Source organism: Raphanus sativus, unplaced genomic scaffold (genome assembly GCF_000801105.2).
Source record: "Raphanus sativus cultivar WK10039 unplaced genomic scaffold, ASM80110v3 Scaffold0594, whole genome shotgun sequence".
Lineage (NCBI taxonomy): Eukaryota > Viridiplantae > Streptophyta > Magnoliopsida > Brassicales > Brassicaceae > Raphanus > Raphanus sativus.
Window position 1 is genome coordinate 19,764 of NW_026615912.1, and position 14,697 is coordinate 34,460.

Sequence of the window (14,697 nt, forward strand, 5' to 3'; positions counted from 1 at the left end):
CTGGTTCCATGTACTGATCCTTGAGCCGGGGTCTATCATTCCCTCCCTCTTCAAAAGGATTTGTCCTCAAATCCAAAGTACCTACATCAAAAAGAGATGAATCAGATACAAAGGAATTAACATTAATGGAAAATTCAGGGAATGAAAAATATGGACATAAACTTCCTTGGAGTTTAGAAGTCCTTTTCATCAAGTAAGTCCAAGTCTTTTGGCGTCCATCAGTGATTGCTCTCCTTAGAAACTGATCATGCTTATCCTGTTCATTCAAAACAACTAGAGAAACCACATCAAATCTGCGAAAGAAATAATCAAAGGGTTTCTCTATCCTTAAGACATCATAAACATGATCAAAGCTCTTAGGAAAATTATCAAGAACGTGGGCAAGCAGCGAACAATCAAACTGATCACCAAAAATTGGTTTCTCAAGTTCAAAATTTGGCCAAGGTGTCAAACTGATAGGAAAAGCAAGAGACAATGCTAAATTTAAAAGATTTTCTTCATGAACGAAATCAAAATGATCTTTTTGCCTAAGCAATTTCGGTTCATGCTTGTTCCTACACCAAATCTCTTTCAAAGCACAGCTTAATGAAAACAATTCATGAAAAGATTTAAGCAAAACGTTTTTCAACCAAGTAAAAATGTATTTTTGCTTAGAAATTCTCGGTTTCAAAACATTTTCATGAAGAGTTGAGAAAATTACCCCATGATCCTTACAGTGCTTTTGGTTTGGACAGGTAGTTGACTGAGGAAACACCTCTGGTTCATGGAGGATCGGTTTTGGCTCAGGTCGTTCCCTTCTTGGGCATGAATCTCCTTTAGAAATCTTGTACTCGCGGATATCTTGATTTTTGTCCTTTGAAAAATTCATATCTCCTTCATCCGCAAAGATTTTCAAGTGATTCCAAGCCTCAGAGAATCCTTGGTGAGTTAGCCTTCCAGGAAAATTGGTTTCATGACAAAAGACCTTCTGAAAGTCGAGATACCCTTCGTGGACTGAACCTCTGTCGCTGGCATCTCCAAGGTAGCCGGTTTGGACAACAATGCTTCTCCAAAACTCAGGCTGTTGGGCACGATCAATGCTTTCATTCAGAGGCTGAACCTGTCTTTCCTGGATACTCAAAACAAACACTAAAAGACCAGGATCATATGTGCAAGAGAGATACTTGTTCAAATCAAAAATCAAGATATCTTTTCCAAGAACAAGTAGCACACATTTCAGCCTTTCAAGATGCACATCAAAATAGATGTTACAGACCAGAATTTTCTCAAGACATGCAAATATATTAGACATTTTCAGAAAGTGCATATCCTGCTCAACATCTGAACACACAAGCTTAAGTTCAGATTGAGAAACATTTATCAAAGACTTAAGAGACTTATCAAAGAATGTGTTGTAAACCAAAATATCATCAAGGCTCAAAACAACACATTGATCACGAGATGATCTCAAAAGATGCCAAGTTTTATCAGTTTCAAAGCACACAAGATCAGGCTGCAAAACATAATCACAAGAATCAAGATCACAAAAATCATTTTCAGTTCTAAGTGATTCATGTTCCAACAACTTCTTAACCAAAATTCCGTCCAAGGCACAAGAGGATGCAAATAAATTATCAGTGATCAGTGCATGAATATAAGAACTCAGATCAAAGCCAATGCCTTTGAAAACAAATGAGTCAAACGGTTTTCTAGCATAGAAATCAGGCAACTGCAAATCAAGCTCAAGAGTTTCTTCAAAATGATCAAAACATTTGCTATGTGTCAAGAACTGATCAAAGGTCAAGATAATTTCAGAGTTGATGCCTTTATCATTTTGAAAACAGTTATGATCAAGAAGTTCATCAGGTTTAAAGATTTTAAAAGAATTAATCATGTTTTCAAAAACAGACTTTGAAACACAAAATTCTTTCATCTTGTCAAGACCAAAACGAATCACATCATGAGAACTGATCTTGACTAATATTTCAGGAAGAGAATTAAATAAATCAGAGTTCTCACTGTGCTTTTGAAGATCAGGAGACAAAGGGAGAGGAGATGTGCCGGGATTAAAGCATAGATGTCTCTCCATAGCGATGGATTTGATGCTTGTTGCTTCCTCATCAAAGACTGGACCAAGTTCGTCCTCCTCATCAAAGATAGGACCTAGATCATCATCCAAAGGTGTCCTAGTGCCAGGAAGTCGTCCATGATGTGGATGGTTGAATGGTTCTTCCTCAAAAACCTGTGGAGACAAAACAAGACTACTCGGAAGCTCCGGTTGCAAAACAGTTAGTTCTACATTAGCTTGCTCATTCTCAAACACAAACTCAGGTTCAAGAGAAGGAAGATCACATTTATCCTCACAAGTGATCAAGCTTTCAATTAGCTCTTCATCAGATTCATCATAAATGGGTAAAGAATCTGAAAAATCTTTAAGCTTTTCAAAATGGTTTTCAGATTCACCTTGAGTTTTCTCACTGATGAACAAGGATGGCTCAGCTACATGTGCACGTGTGGATGTGCTCTTCTTGTGGCTCTTGCTGACGTCCTTGAGGGCTTGCATCATTCCCTTCTCAAAGTTGTCACAGATCTCTTGGACATCAAACTGAAAGGATCGCCTCTTTGGATCAGCCACATTTTTGACCTTTTCTTTGCACCTTTGGTTTGGCTTTTCCTGCACACTAACAAACTCATCAAAATTGTTCAAAGAATATTTAAATGGAGTTTGAGAGACAGATGGTCGTGGGGAGTTCTTCTTGCTACTTTGCCTTAGAAGACCAAACATCTTAACCTGAAAATCTCAACACAAAAGTTAGATAAAAAAATCTCACACTCTCAAGTGTTTGATCCTCACCCACACAAGTGTTTCTCTCAGATTTATGGTGATCACACAAAGTTTCTTCTCAAGGTTCTAAGAGAACAGATCAAAGAATCCCAATGGGCAAATCCAAGCAAGATCAAAGGTTTAAGATAGAAAGATAAGAGATTGTGATTTGGGAACCCGCTTTAACCAACTCAAAGGCCGGATTTCTCCTCGGCCAGCAGGCTTTCTCTTCCACCACCAATCCACAAATCAAACTTTGAAACTGTTTTTTTTTTATACTCTTTTTTTTTTAAATCGTAGATCTCTTCTTTTTTTTTTTTTTTTTTTTTTTAAATGGTGGATGGTAATGAGTGGCCCGGGTTCAAGAAAGGTAGAAGAAGAAGTGTTTAAAGAAAATGGAAGATGAGAAAAATGGATAGAAATAGAGTTACCGGAAGAGTGGCTCTGATACCACTTGATAGAACCAAAATCGAGATCACTCTTTCGGTAAGGTTGATATGGACTCTGATCCGGAAGGATAGAGAACTGGTGGGATGATTGGTGACACAATGGGATGCGGAAAGGCCCAATGATACTACCAGACTTCAAATGTTGCCGGATGTGACGCACCGGTCCAACAAAGGAAGGATCGAGACTTGGAGATAACCTCACCAAGAAACTAAGAAATGTTCAACCAAGAACAAAGAGTTAAAACTCACAAAAAAGGGAAAAAGGTCTATAAAAAAAAAGAGTTTCAAAGTTATGAAACGATGAACTAGCTAAGTTTTGAGTGTTTATTTTTGGAACCTTGAGAGGGTATCTCACTTTTCTTGTTCTTGGTGTGGTTAGCTCCAAGTAACACTCTCTTTCTCGTTGGACCGGTGCGTCACATCCGGCAACAGATCGAGTTTGCTTCCTTGTTGGACCTGTGAGTCATATCAGGCGACAATCAAGCACCTCTGGTAGTATCATCGGGCTTTCCGCAACCCTTTGTGTCACCGTTCAAGCCATCAGTTCTCTTCGGAGTTCACCTCTGGTAGTATCATTGGGCCTTCCGCAACCCTTTGTGTCACCGTTCATCCCATCAGTTCTCCCTTTTGGCGAGTTCATATCCCTAAGTCCGTTTGAGTGATCCTGTCCAATCTCAGGACGTATCAAGTGGTATCAGAGCCACTCAACCGGTACTATCTGTTCATTTTTCTCATCTTTCCATCTTCTTCATCCATCTTCTACCTTTCATCTTCTTTTCAAAAAAAAAAAAAAAAAAAAAAGTTCTATGAAAAGCCAAGAGATCATTCTATCTGAAGCTAAAGAAAGACAGATTTGAGGGCAAATCTTTTTAAAGAAGGAGGGAATGATGTGCCCTGAATCAGCAGCAGAAACAAATCAAGATAGTTTGGCTTATGTGTTTGGATCAGACGAAATGGGCTTGATGATTTATGAAAAATAGGTTTATAAACATATTTCAGCCCAAAGAAAGAAGGGCCCAATAAGAAAATACAAGCCATGGCCAAATAATATATCAATCTGACGGTAATTCAGAGATCGTCAAGCTGGCAGAAGCACGAGATCAACCGAAGAGTTATTCACTACAAATCGTCCAACTTTGGTCAAGTCATCATTTCTTGGTCAATTCAAAGTCTTTGGTCAAGTCTTCATTGTTTTCATAATTGCTAAATTCTATGTTGACTAGCCTTTTGTATTCCAACCTTTTGTATTTCTTGCCTATTATATAAAGGCCATTTGATCAATGAAATAAAATAAGCTTTGAGTGATTATTTTTGGAACCTTGAGAGGGTATCTCACTTTTCTTGTTCTTGGTGTGGTTAGCTCCAAGTAACACTCTCTTTCTCGTTGGACCGGTGCGTCACATCCGGCAACAGATCGAGTTTGCTTCCTTGTCGGACCTGTGAGTCATATCAGGCGACAATCAAGCACCTCTGGTAGTATCATCGGGCCTTCCGCAACCCTTTGTGTCACCGTTCAATCCATCAGTTCTCTTCGGAGTTCACCTCTGGTAGTATCATTGGGCCTTCCGCAATCCTTTGTGTCACCGTTCAAACCACTAGTTCTCAATCCCCTCGGATCTGAGTTCATATCATCCGTACCGGTAGAGTGATCCAAATCTAGGTTCTATCAACTACTCTAGCCCAAGCACGCTTAACTGCGGAGTTCTGATGGGATCCGGTGCATTAGTGCTGGTATGATCGCACCCGTTAGTACGTGACTCGCGATTCCATATATCCTTTTCGTCGGAGAGCCCGAGTAGATTTGCGTGGAGCCCACGCAATTTTTTTTTTTTTGACTTCCATGCGTCAAAATGTATGAAATTTGATGTAGTAAACTGCAAAAGCACCCGGAAACAGCGAATCGCATCTCGTTCACAGCCCGTAACATTCGGCAGCCTGTTTGAGGCTCTAAACGGCTGAATTTGGGCTCGAAAAATGGCCAGGCCTATTCACTGACCTAGATGGTTTTGGGGGCTTTCCGAAATGGTGCTGTGGGCGGCGTAGTTCCTCACGGTTAAAAAGTTATGGGGTTTTAAAGATGAGACACGTTTCAAATTGAAGAAAAAAAAATAAAAAGGGGTGCAACACGAGGACTTCCCGGGAGGTCACCCATCCTAGTACTACTCACGCCCAAGCACGCTTAACTGCGGAGTTCTGATGGGATCCGGTGCATTAGTGCTGGTATGATCGCACCCGTTAGTACGTGACTCGCGATTCCATATATCCTTTTCGTCGGAGAGCCCGAGTAGATTTGCGTGGAGCCCACGCAATTTTTTTTTTTGACTTTTTCCATTCGTCAAAATGTATGAAATTTGATGTAGTAAACTGCAAAAGCACCCGGAAATAGCGAATCGCATCTCGTTCGCAACCCGTAACATTCGACAGCCTGTTTGAAGCTCTAAACGACTAAACCGAATTTGGGCTCGAAAAATCGTCGTGCCTATACACTGACCTAGATGGTTTTGGGGGCTTTCCGAAATGGTGCTGTGGGCGGCGTAGTTCCTCACGGTTAAAAAAGTTACGGGGTTTTAAAGACGAGACGCGTTTCAATTGAAGAAAAAAAATAAAAAGGGGTGCAACACGAGGACTTTCCGGGAGGTTAACCATCCTAGTACTACTCTCGCCCAAGCACGCTTAACTGCGGAGTTCTGATGGGATCCGGTGCATTAGTGCTGGTATGATCGCACCCGTTAGTACATGACTCGCGATTCCATATATTCTTTTCGTCGGAGAGCCCGAGTAGATTTGCGTGGAGCCCACCTGAATTTTTTTTTTTTTAAATTTCCATGCATCAAAATGTATGGAAATTGATGTAGTAAACTGCAAAAGCGCCCGGAAACAGCGAATCGCATCTCGTTCGCAGCCCGTAACATTCGGCAGCCTGTTTGAGGCTCTAAACGGCTGAATTTGGGCTCGGAAAATCGTCTTGCCTATTAATTGACCTAGATGGTTTTGGGGGCTTTCCGAAATGGTGCTGTGGGCGGCATAGTTCCTCACGGTTAAAAAGTTATGGGGTTTTAAAGACGAGACGCGTTTCAAATTGAAGAAAAAAAATAAAAAGGGTTGCAACACGAGGACTTCCCGGGAGGTCACCCATCCTAGTACTACTCTCGCCCAAGCATGCTTAATTGCGGAGTTCTGATGGGATCCGGTGCATTAGTGCTGGTATGATCGCACCCTTAAGTACATGACTCGCGATTCATATATCCTTTCGTCGGAGAGCCCGAGTAGATTTGCGTGGAGCCCACCTGATTTTTTTTTAAAAAAATTTCCATGCATCAAAATGTATGGAAATTGATGTAGTAAACTGCAAAAGCGCCCGGAAACAGCGAATCGCATCTCGTTCGCAGCCCGTAACATTCGGCAGCCTGTTTGAGGCTCTAAACGGCTGAATTTGGGCTCGAAAAATCGTCGTGCCTATACACTGACCTAGATGGTTTTGGGGCTTTCCGAAATGGTGCTGTGGGCGGCGTAGTTCCTCACGGTTAAAAAGTTATTGGGTTTTTTAAAGACGAGACGCATTTCAAATTGAAGAAAAAAAATAAAAAGGGGTATAACACGAGGACTTCCCGGGAGGTCACCCATCCTAGTACTATTCTCGCCCAAGCACGCTTAACTACGGAGTTCTGATGGGATCCGGTGCATTAGTCCTAGTATGATCGCACCCGTTAGTACATGACTCGCGATTCCACATATCCTTTTCGTCGGAGAGCCCGAGTAGATTTGCGTGGAGCCCACCTGAATTTTTTTTAAAAAAAAAATTTCATGCATCAAAATGTATGAAAATTGATGTAGTAAACTGCAAAAGCCACCGGAAACAGCGAATCGCATCTCGTTCGCAGCCCGTAACATTCGGCAGCCTGTTTGAGGCTCTAAACGGCTGAATTTGGGCTCGAAAAATCGTCGTGCCTATACACTGACCTAGATGGTTTTGGGGGCTTTCCGAAATGGTGCTGTGGGCGGTGTAGTTCCTCACGGTTAAAAAGTTATGGGGTTTTTTAAAGACGAGACGCATTTCAAATTGAAGAAAAAAATAAAAAGGGGTATAACAAGAGGACTTCCCGGGAGGTCACCCATCCTAGTACTATTCTCGCCCAAGCACGCTTAACTACGGAGTTCTGATGGGATCCGGTGCATTAGTGCTAGTATGATCGCACCCGTTAGTACATGACTCGCGATTCCACATATCCTTTTCGTCGGAGAGCCCGAGTAGATTTGCGTGGAGCCCACCTGAATTTTTTTTTTAAACTTTCCATGCATCAAAATGTATGGAAATTGATGTAGTAAACTGCAAAAGCGCCCAGAAACAGCGAATCGCATCTCGTTCGCAGCCCGTAACATTCGGCAGCCTGTTTGAGGCTCTAAACGGCTGAATTTGGGCTCGGAAAATCGTCGTGCCTATAATCTGACCTAGATGGTTTTGGGGGCTTTCCGAAATGGTGTTGTGGGCGGCATAGTTCCTCACGGTTAAAAAGTTATGGGGTTTTAAAGACGAGACGCGTTTCAAATTGAAGAAAAAAAATAAAAAGGGGTGCAACACGAGGACTTCCCGGGAGGTCACCCATCCTAGTACTACTCTCGCCCAAGCACGCTTAACTGCGGAGTTCTGATGGGATCCGGTGCATTAGTGCTGGTATGATCGCACCCGTTAGTACATGACTCGCGATTCCACTATCCTTTTCGTCGGAGAGCCCGAGTAGATTTGCGTGGAACCCACCTGAATTTTTTTTTTAAAAAATTTCCATGCATCAAAATGTATGGAAATTGATGTACTAAACTGCCAAAGCACCCGGAAATAGCGAATCGTCGTGCCTATACACTGACCTAGATGGTTTTGGGGCTTTCCGAAATGGTGCTGTGGGCGGCGTAGTTCCTCACGGTTAAAAAGTTATGGGGTTTTAAAGACGAGACGCGTTTCAAATTGAAGAAAAAAAATAAAAAGGGGTGCAACACGAGGACTTCCCGGGAGGTCAACCATCCTAGTACTACTCTCGCCCAAGCACGCTTAACTGCGGAGTTCTGATGGGATCCGGTGCATTAGTGCTGGTATGATCGCACCCGTTAGTACATGACTCGCGATTCCATATATCCTTTTCGTCGGAGAGCCCGAGTAGATTTGCGTGGATCCCACCTGAATTTTTTTTAAAAAAAATTTCATGCATCAAAATGTATGGAAATTGATGTAGTAAACTGCAAAAGCACCCGGAAACAGCGAATCGCATCTCGTTCGCAGCCCGTAACATTCGGCAGCCTGTTTGAGGCTCTAAACGGCTGAATTTGGGCTCGAAAAATCGTCGTGCCTATACACTGACCTAGATGGTTTTGGGGGCTTTCCGAAATGGTGCTGTGGGCGGCGTAGTTCCTCACGGTTAAAAAGTTATGGGGTTTTAAAGACGAGACGCATTTCAAATTGAAGAAAAAAAATAAAAAGGGGTGCAACACGAGGACTTCCCGGGAGGTCACCCATCCTAGTACTACTCTCGCCCAAGCATGCTTAACTGCGGAGTTCTGATAGGATCCGGTGCATTAGTGCTGGTATGATCGCACCCGTTAGTACATGACTCGCGATTCCATATATCCTTTTCGTCGGAGAGCCCGAGTAGATTTGCGTGGAGCCCACGCAATTTTTTTTTTTTTGACTTTTCCATGCATCAAAATGTATGAAATTGATGTAGTAAACTGCAAAAGCACCCGGAAACAGCGAATCGCATCTCGTTCGCAGCCCGTAACATTCGGCAGCCTGTTTGAGGCTCTAAACGGCTGAATTTGGGCTCGAAAAATCGTCGTGCCTATACACTGACCTAGATGGTTTTGGGGGCTTTCCGAAATGGTGCTGTGGGCGGCGTAGTTCCTCACGGTTAAAAAGTTATGGGGTTTTAAAGACGAGACGCGTTTCAAATTGAAGAAAAAAAATAAAAAGGGGTGCAACACGAGGACTTTCCGGGAGGTCACCCATCCTAGTACTACTCTCGCCCAAGCACGCTTAACTGCGGAGTTCTGATGGGATCCGGTGCATTAGTGCTGGTATGATCGCACCCGTTAGTACATGACTCGCGATTCCATATATTCTTTTCGTCGGAGAGCCCGAGTAGATTTGCGTGGAGCCCACCTGAATTTTTTTTTAAAAAATTTCCATGCATCAAAATGTATGGAAATTGATGTAGTAAACTGCAAAAGCGCCCGGAAACAGCGAATCGCATCTCGTTCGCAGCCCGTAACATTCGGCAGCCTGTTTGAGGCTCTAAACGGCTGAATTTGGGCTCGGAAAATCGTCGTGCCTATTAATTGACCTAGATGGTTTTGGGGGCTTTCCGAAATGGTGCTGTGGGCGGCATAGTTCCTCACGGTTAAAAAGTTATGGGGTTTTAAAGACGAGACGCGTTTCAAATTGAAGAAAAAAAATAAAAAGGGTTGCAACACGAGGACTTCCCGGGAGGTCACCCATCCTAGTACTACTCTCGCCCAAGCATGCTTAACTGCCGAGTTCTGATGGGATCCGGTGCATTAGTGCTGGTATGATCGCACCCTTAGTACATGACTCGCGATTCATATATCCTTGTCGTCGGAGAGCCCGAGTAGATTTGCGTGGAGCCCACCTGAATTTTTTTTAAAAAAATTTCCATGCATCAAAATGTATGGAAATTGATGTAGTAAACTGCAAAAGCGCCCGGAAACAGCGAATCGCATCTCGTTCGCAGCCCGTAACATTCGGCAGCCTGTTTGAGGCTCTAAACGGCTGAATTTGGGCTCGGAAAATCGTCGTGCCTATAAACTGACCTAGATGGTTTTGGGGGCTTTCCGAAATTGTGCTGTGGGCGGCATAGTTCCTCACGGTTAAAAAGTTATGGGGTTTTAAAGACGAGACGCGTTTCAAATTGAAGAAAAAAAATAAAAAGGGGTGCAACAAGAGGGACTTCCCGGGAGGTCACCCATCCTAGTACTACTCTCGCCCAAGCATGCTTAACTGCGGAGTTCTGATGGGATCCGGTGCATTTGTGCTGGTATGATCGCACCCGTTAGTACATGACTCGCGATTCCATATATCCTTTTCGTCGGAGAGCCCGAGTAGATTTGCGTGGATCCCACCTGAATTTTTTTTTTAAAAAAAATCATGCATCAAAATGTATGGAAATTGATGTAGTAAACTGCAAAAGCCACCGGAAACAGCGAATCGCATCTCGTTCGCAGCCCGTAACATTCGGCAGCCTGTTTGAGGCTCTAAACGGCTGAATTTGGGCTCGAAAAATCGTCGTGCCTATACACTGACCTAGATGGTTTTGGGGGCTTTCCGAAATGGTGCTGTGGGCGGCGTAGTTCCTCATGGTTAAAAAGTTATGGGGTTTTTTAAAGACGAGACGCATTTCAAATTGAAGAAAAAAATAAAAAGGGGTATAACACGAGGACTTCCCGGGAGGTCACCCATCCTAGTACTATTCTCGCCCAAGCACGCTTAACTACGGAGTTCTGATGTGATCCGGTGCATTAGTCCTAGTATGATCGCACCCGTTAGTACATGACTCGCGATTCCACATATCCTTTTCGTCGGAGAGCCCGAGTAGATTTGCGTGGAGCCCACCTGAATTTTTTTTAAAAAAAAAAATTTCATGCATCAAAATGTATGGAAATTGATGTAGTAAACTGCAAAAGCCACCGGAAACAGCAAATCGCATCTCGTTCGCAGCCCGTAACATTCGGCAGCCTGTTTGAGGCTCTAAACGGCTGAATTTTGGGCTCGAAAAATCGTCGTGCCTATACACTGACCTAGATGGTTTTGGGGGCTTTCCGAAATGGTGCTGTGGGCGGTGTAGTTCCTTACGGTTAAAAAGTTATGGGGTTTTTTAAAGACGAGACGCATTTCAAATTGAAGAAAAAAAATAAAAAGGGGTATAACACGAGGACTTCCCGGGAGGTCACCCATCCTAGTACTATTCTCGCCCAAGCACGCTTAACTACGGAGTTCTGATGGGATCCGGTGCATTAGTGCTAGTATGATCGCACCCGTTAGTACATGACTCGCGATTCCACGTATCCTTTTCGTCGGAGAGCCCGAGTAGATTTGCGTGGAGCCCACCTGAATTTTTTTTTTAAACTTTCCATGCATCAAAATGTATGGAAATTGATGTAGTAAACTGCAAAAGCGCCCAGAAACAGCGAATCGCATCTCGTTCGCAGCCCGTAACATTCGGCAGCCTGTTTGAGGCTCTAAACGGCTGAATTTGGGGTCGGAAAATCGTCGTGCCTATAATCTGACCTAGATGGTTTTAAGGGCTTTCCTGAAATGGTGCTGTGGGCGGCATTGTTCCTCACAGTTAAAAAGTTATGAGGTTTTAAAGACGAGACGCGTTTCAAATTGAAGAAAAAAAATAAAAAGGGGTGCAACACGGGACTTCCCGGGAGGTCACCCATCGTAGTATTACTCTCGCCCAAGCACGCTTAACTGCGGAGTTCTGATGGGATCCGGAGCATTAGTGCTGGTATGATCGCACCCGTTAGTACATGACTCGCGATTCCACTATCCTTTTCGTCGGAGAGCCCGAGTAGATTTGCGTAAAACCCACCTGAATTTTTTTTTAAAAAATTTCCATGCATCAAAATGTATGGAAATTGATGTACTAAACTGCCAAAGCACCCGGAAATAGCGAATCGTCGTGCCTATACACTGACCTAGATGGTTTTGGGGGCTTTCCGAAATGGTGCTGTGGGCGGCGTAGTTCCTCACGGTTAAAAAGTTACGTGGTTTTAAAGACGAGACGCGTTTCATATTGAAGAAAAAAAAATAAAAAGGGGTGCAACACGAGGACTTTCCGGGAAGTTAACCATCCTAGTACTACTCTCGCCCAAGCACGCTTAACTGCCGGTTCTGATGAGATCTGGTGCATTAGTGCTGGTATGATCGCACCCGTTAGTACATGACTCGCGATTCCATATATCCTTTTCGTCGGAGAGCCCGAGTAGATTTGCGTGGATCCCACCTGAATATTTTTTTAAAAAAAAAATTCATGCATCAAAATGTATGGAAATTGATGTAGTAAACTGCAAAAGCACCCGGAAACAGCGAATCGCATCTCGTTCGCAGCCCGTAACATTCGGCAGCCTGTTTGAGGCTCTAAACGGCTGAATTTGGGCTCGAAAAATCATCGTGCCTATACACTGACCTAGATGGTTTTGGGGGCTTTCCGAAATGGTGCTGTGGGCGGCGTAGTTCCTCACGGTTAAAAAGTTATGGGGTTTTAAAGACGAGACGCATTTCAAATTGAAGAAAAAAATAAAAAGGGGTGCAACACGAGGACTTCCCAGGAGGTCACCCATCCTAGTACTACTCTCGCCCAAGCACGCTTAACTGCGGAGTTCTGATGGGATCCGGTGCATTAGTGGTGGTATGATCGCACCCGTTAGTACATGACTCGCGATTCCATATATCCTTTTCGTCGGAGAGCCCGAGTAGATTTGCGTGGAGCCCACCTGAATTATTTTTTTAAAAAAAAAATTCCATGCATCAAAATGTATGGAAATTGATGTAGTAAACTGCAAAAGAACCCGGAAACAGCGAATCGCATCTCGTTCGCAGCCCGTAACATTCGGCAGCCTGTTTGAGGCTCTAAACGGCTGAATTTGGGCTCGAAAATCGCTGTGCCTATACACTGACCTAGATGGTTTTGGGGGCTTTCCGAAATGGTGCTGTGGGCGGTGTAGTTCCTCACGGTTAAAAAGTTATGGGATTTTAAAGACGAGGTGCATTTCAAATTGAAGAAAAAAAAATAAAAAGGGGTGCAACACGAGGACTTCCCGGGAGGTCAACCATCCTAGTACTACTCTCGCCAAAGCATGCGTAACTGCCGAAGTTCTGATGGTATCCGGTGCATTAGTGCTGGTATGATCGCACCCGTTAGTACATGACTGGCGATTCCATATATCTTTTTCGTCGGAGAGCCCGAGTAGATTTGCGTGGAGCCCACCTGAATTATTTTTTTTTTAAAATTTTCATGCATCAAAAATGTATGGAAATTGATGTTAGAGGTGGGCGTTCGTGATACGCCCAAAATCGGGAAGGATGGCTTTGGCCGGATGTTGGATATGAACCGAGAAGGCAAGGCACTTCTGGAACTAAGATGGATTGAACGGATCGTCAAGAGGTGCGGAATGACTCTTGATATACCCAACGATCTAAGGCTAACCACCAAAGAAACGATGAAGGTGTGTTGGCTAACCACCAAATAACACACAGAGATGATTGGCTGACCACCAAATCAACAAGCCGGTTCAAACCGATGAAACTATCTAAAAGAACTCTCTCTCACTCAGAGAAGAAGAACAAACAATAAACAACCAAATTGAACTGATTTTTATTCAATCAAAAGGACTAACATATTTATAGTAGATGTAGTCAAAGAAAGAAATAAATAAAGTGCTGAAAAAGATGTCTAGAAAATACAACATTTGACTAGATAATTATTAGAGAGTCAAAGTTGTAGAAATTGATGCAGTCTTGGTCAATGTTGCGGAAAATGATAAGACTGGTCAAGATTGCGGATCTGATGTAGACTGGTCAAGATTCGTCCAAGCGTCCAGGTTCATCCATGATGTCGGGTCTTCGCGTAAGGAGAAGGACGCACGTGGGCTGGGTCGAGCTGGTTGGCCGGTGATCTTCATGAACTGATGGGGAATCCTCGGTTTGGTCGAGCTGGTTGACAAGATCGGCACCTTGGTTTCGTGTCCATGAACAAAAAAGAACGGTGCTCGATTTTGGTTCTATCATACTCTCCCTCTTCAAAAAGATTTGTCCTCAAATCTGGAACATTAAAAGGAAAAGGGGTATACAGAACAAGAATTCATAATCAATACATTGCTCACCTTGGGTTTGGTCCGGCTCTTGAATGGAAAAGATTCTTTTGGTTTGTTTGATGACCATGGTTTTGCTCTCCATCTGACCCTTCATTCGGTTCATGTGGGTACTCAGCGAAAATTGGCAATGGATCTGAAAGTCCTTCTTTTTCTTGCTCGGTTTCAACTTCCTTTTCTGGCTCGGTTTCAACGTTCTTCAAGGTCACCAACGGTTCTGTTTTTGGCACTTGTTAGCATAATGGCCGACCTTATGGCATTTGAAACACCTGGTAGAAAGAGCCTTGCTTGTGGGTTTCACAGTTTTGCTTTTATCAGAAGAAAACACATTAGTTTTTCAAATCTGAATTTGAAAGAGAAGAAAGATTACTTTGCTGTTTTGGTGCAGGAGAAGCGTTGGGGTTCCCTTCTTTTTGAGTTGCCGGATAGCATGAATTGCCTTATGCAACATCTTCTGCCAAGCTGGCATAAGTCTGAAGCTCTTTCTGATCAAGCATATCACGGCTGCTTCTCTTGTTTTTTGGTGAAGGGACGATCACCACTTCTGACCCACTTCTCATCATCGGA

General features: G+C 43.3%; 15 non-coding genes and 2 pseudogenes across 15 annotated transcripts; all 17 read right to left on the reverse strand.

Annotated features, from left to right (window-relative positions):
- Positions 1-5,367: 5,367 nt before the first annotated feature.
- Positions 5,368-5,486, reverse strand: LOC130502564 (5S ribosomal RNA). Its single transcript, XR_008940324.1, has one exon. It is a non-coding gene; the product is annotated as a 5S ribosomal RNA (ribosomal RNA).
- A 375-nt stretch (positions 5,487-5,861) lies between these two features.
- LOC130502549 (5S ribosomal RNA) lies at positions 5,862-5,980 on the reverse strand. Its single transcript, XR_008940309.1, has one exon. It is a non-coding gene; the product is annotated as a 5S ribosomal RNA (ribosomal RNA).
- A 371-nt stretch (positions 5,981-6,351) lies between these two features.
- On the reverse strand, positions 6,352-6,470 carry LOC130502551 (5S ribosomal RNA). Its single transcript, XR_008940311.1, has one exon. It is a non-coding gene; the product is annotated as a 5S ribosomal RNA (ribosomal RNA).
- Positions 6,471-6,839: 369 nt separating this feature from the next.
- On the reverse strand, positions 6,840-6,958 carry LOC130502563 (5S ribosomal RNA). Its single transcript, XR_008940323.1, has one exon. It is a non-coding gene; the product is annotated as a 5S ribosomal RNA (ribosomal RNA).
- Positions 6,959-7,331: 373 nt separating this feature from the next.
- Positions 7,332-7,450, reverse strand: LOC130502568 (5S ribosomal RNA). Its single transcript, XR_008940328.1, has one exon. It is a non-coding gene; the product is annotated as a 5S ribosomal RNA (ribosomal RNA).
- Positions 7,451-7,819: 369 nt separating this feature from the next.
- Positions 7,820-7,938, reverse strand: LOC130502553 (5S ribosomal RNA). The gene has a single exon (XR_008940313.1). It is a non-coding gene; the product is annotated as a 5S ribosomal RNA (ribosomal RNA).
- Positions 7,939-8,232: 294 nt separating this feature from the next.
- On the reverse strand, positions 8,233-8,351 carry LOC130502542 (5S ribosomal RNA). The gene has a single exon (XR_008940303.1). It is a non-coding gene; the product is annotated as a 5S ribosomal RNA (ribosomal RNA).
- Positions 8,352-8,721: 370 nt separating this feature from the next.
- Positions 8,722-8,840, reverse strand: LOC130502547 (5S ribosomal RNA). The gene has a single exon (XR_008940307.1). It is a non-coding gene; the product is annotated as a 5S ribosomal RNA (ribosomal RNA).
- Positions 8,841-9,210: 370 nt separating this feature from the next.
- On the reverse strand, positions 9,211-9,329 carry LOC130502544 (5S ribosomal RNA). The gene has a single exon (XR_008940304.1). It is a non-coding gene; the product is annotated as a 5S ribosomal RNA (ribosomal RNA).
- Positions 9,330-9,699: 370 nt separating this feature from the next.
- LOC130502557 (5S ribosomal RNA) lies at positions 9,700-9,818 on the reverse strand. Its single transcript, XR_008940317.1, has one exon. It is a non-coding gene; the product is annotated as a 5S ribosomal RNA (ribosomal RNA).
- A 368-nt stretch (positions 9,819-10,186) lies between these two features.
- On the reverse strand, positions 10,187-10,306 carry LOC130502562 (5S ribosomal RNA). Its single transcript, XR_008940322.1, has one exon. It is a non-coding gene; the product is annotated as a 5S ribosomal RNA (ribosomal RNA).
- Positions 10,307-10,677: 371 nt separating this feature from the next.
- On the reverse strand, positions 10,678-10,796 carry LOC130502569 (5S ribosomal RNA). The gene has a single exon (XR_008940329.1). It is a non-coding gene; the product is annotated as a 5S ribosomal RNA (ribosomal RNA).
- Positions 10,797-11,172: 376 nt separating this feature from the next.
- Positions 11,173-11,291, reverse strand: LOC130502555 (5S ribosomal RNA). Its single transcript, XR_008940315.1, has one exon. It is a non-coding gene; the product is annotated as a 5S ribosomal RNA (ribosomal RNA).
- A 370-nt stretch (positions 11,292-11,661) lies between these two features.
- Positions 11,662-11,779, reverse strand: LOC130502550 (5S ribosomal RNA). The gene has a single exon (XR_008940310.1). It is a non-coding gene; the product is annotated as a 5S ribosomal RNA (ribosomal RNA).
- A 295-nt stretch (positions 11,780-12,074) lies between these two features.
- On the reverse strand, positions 12,075-12,192 carry LOC130502580 (5S ribosomal RNA; annotated as a pseudogene).
- Positions 12,193-12,563: 371 nt separating this feature from the next.
- Positions 12,564-12,682, reverse strand: LOC130502545 (5S ribosomal RNA). The gene has a single exon (XR_008940305.1). It is a non-coding gene; the product is annotated as a 5S ribosomal RNA (ribosomal RNA).
- A 374-nt stretch (positions 12,683-13,056) lies between these two features.
- On the reverse strand, positions 13,057-13,176 carry LOC130502582 (5S ribosomal RNA; annotated as a pseudogene).
- Positions 13,177-14,697: the final 1,521 nt, after the last annotated feature.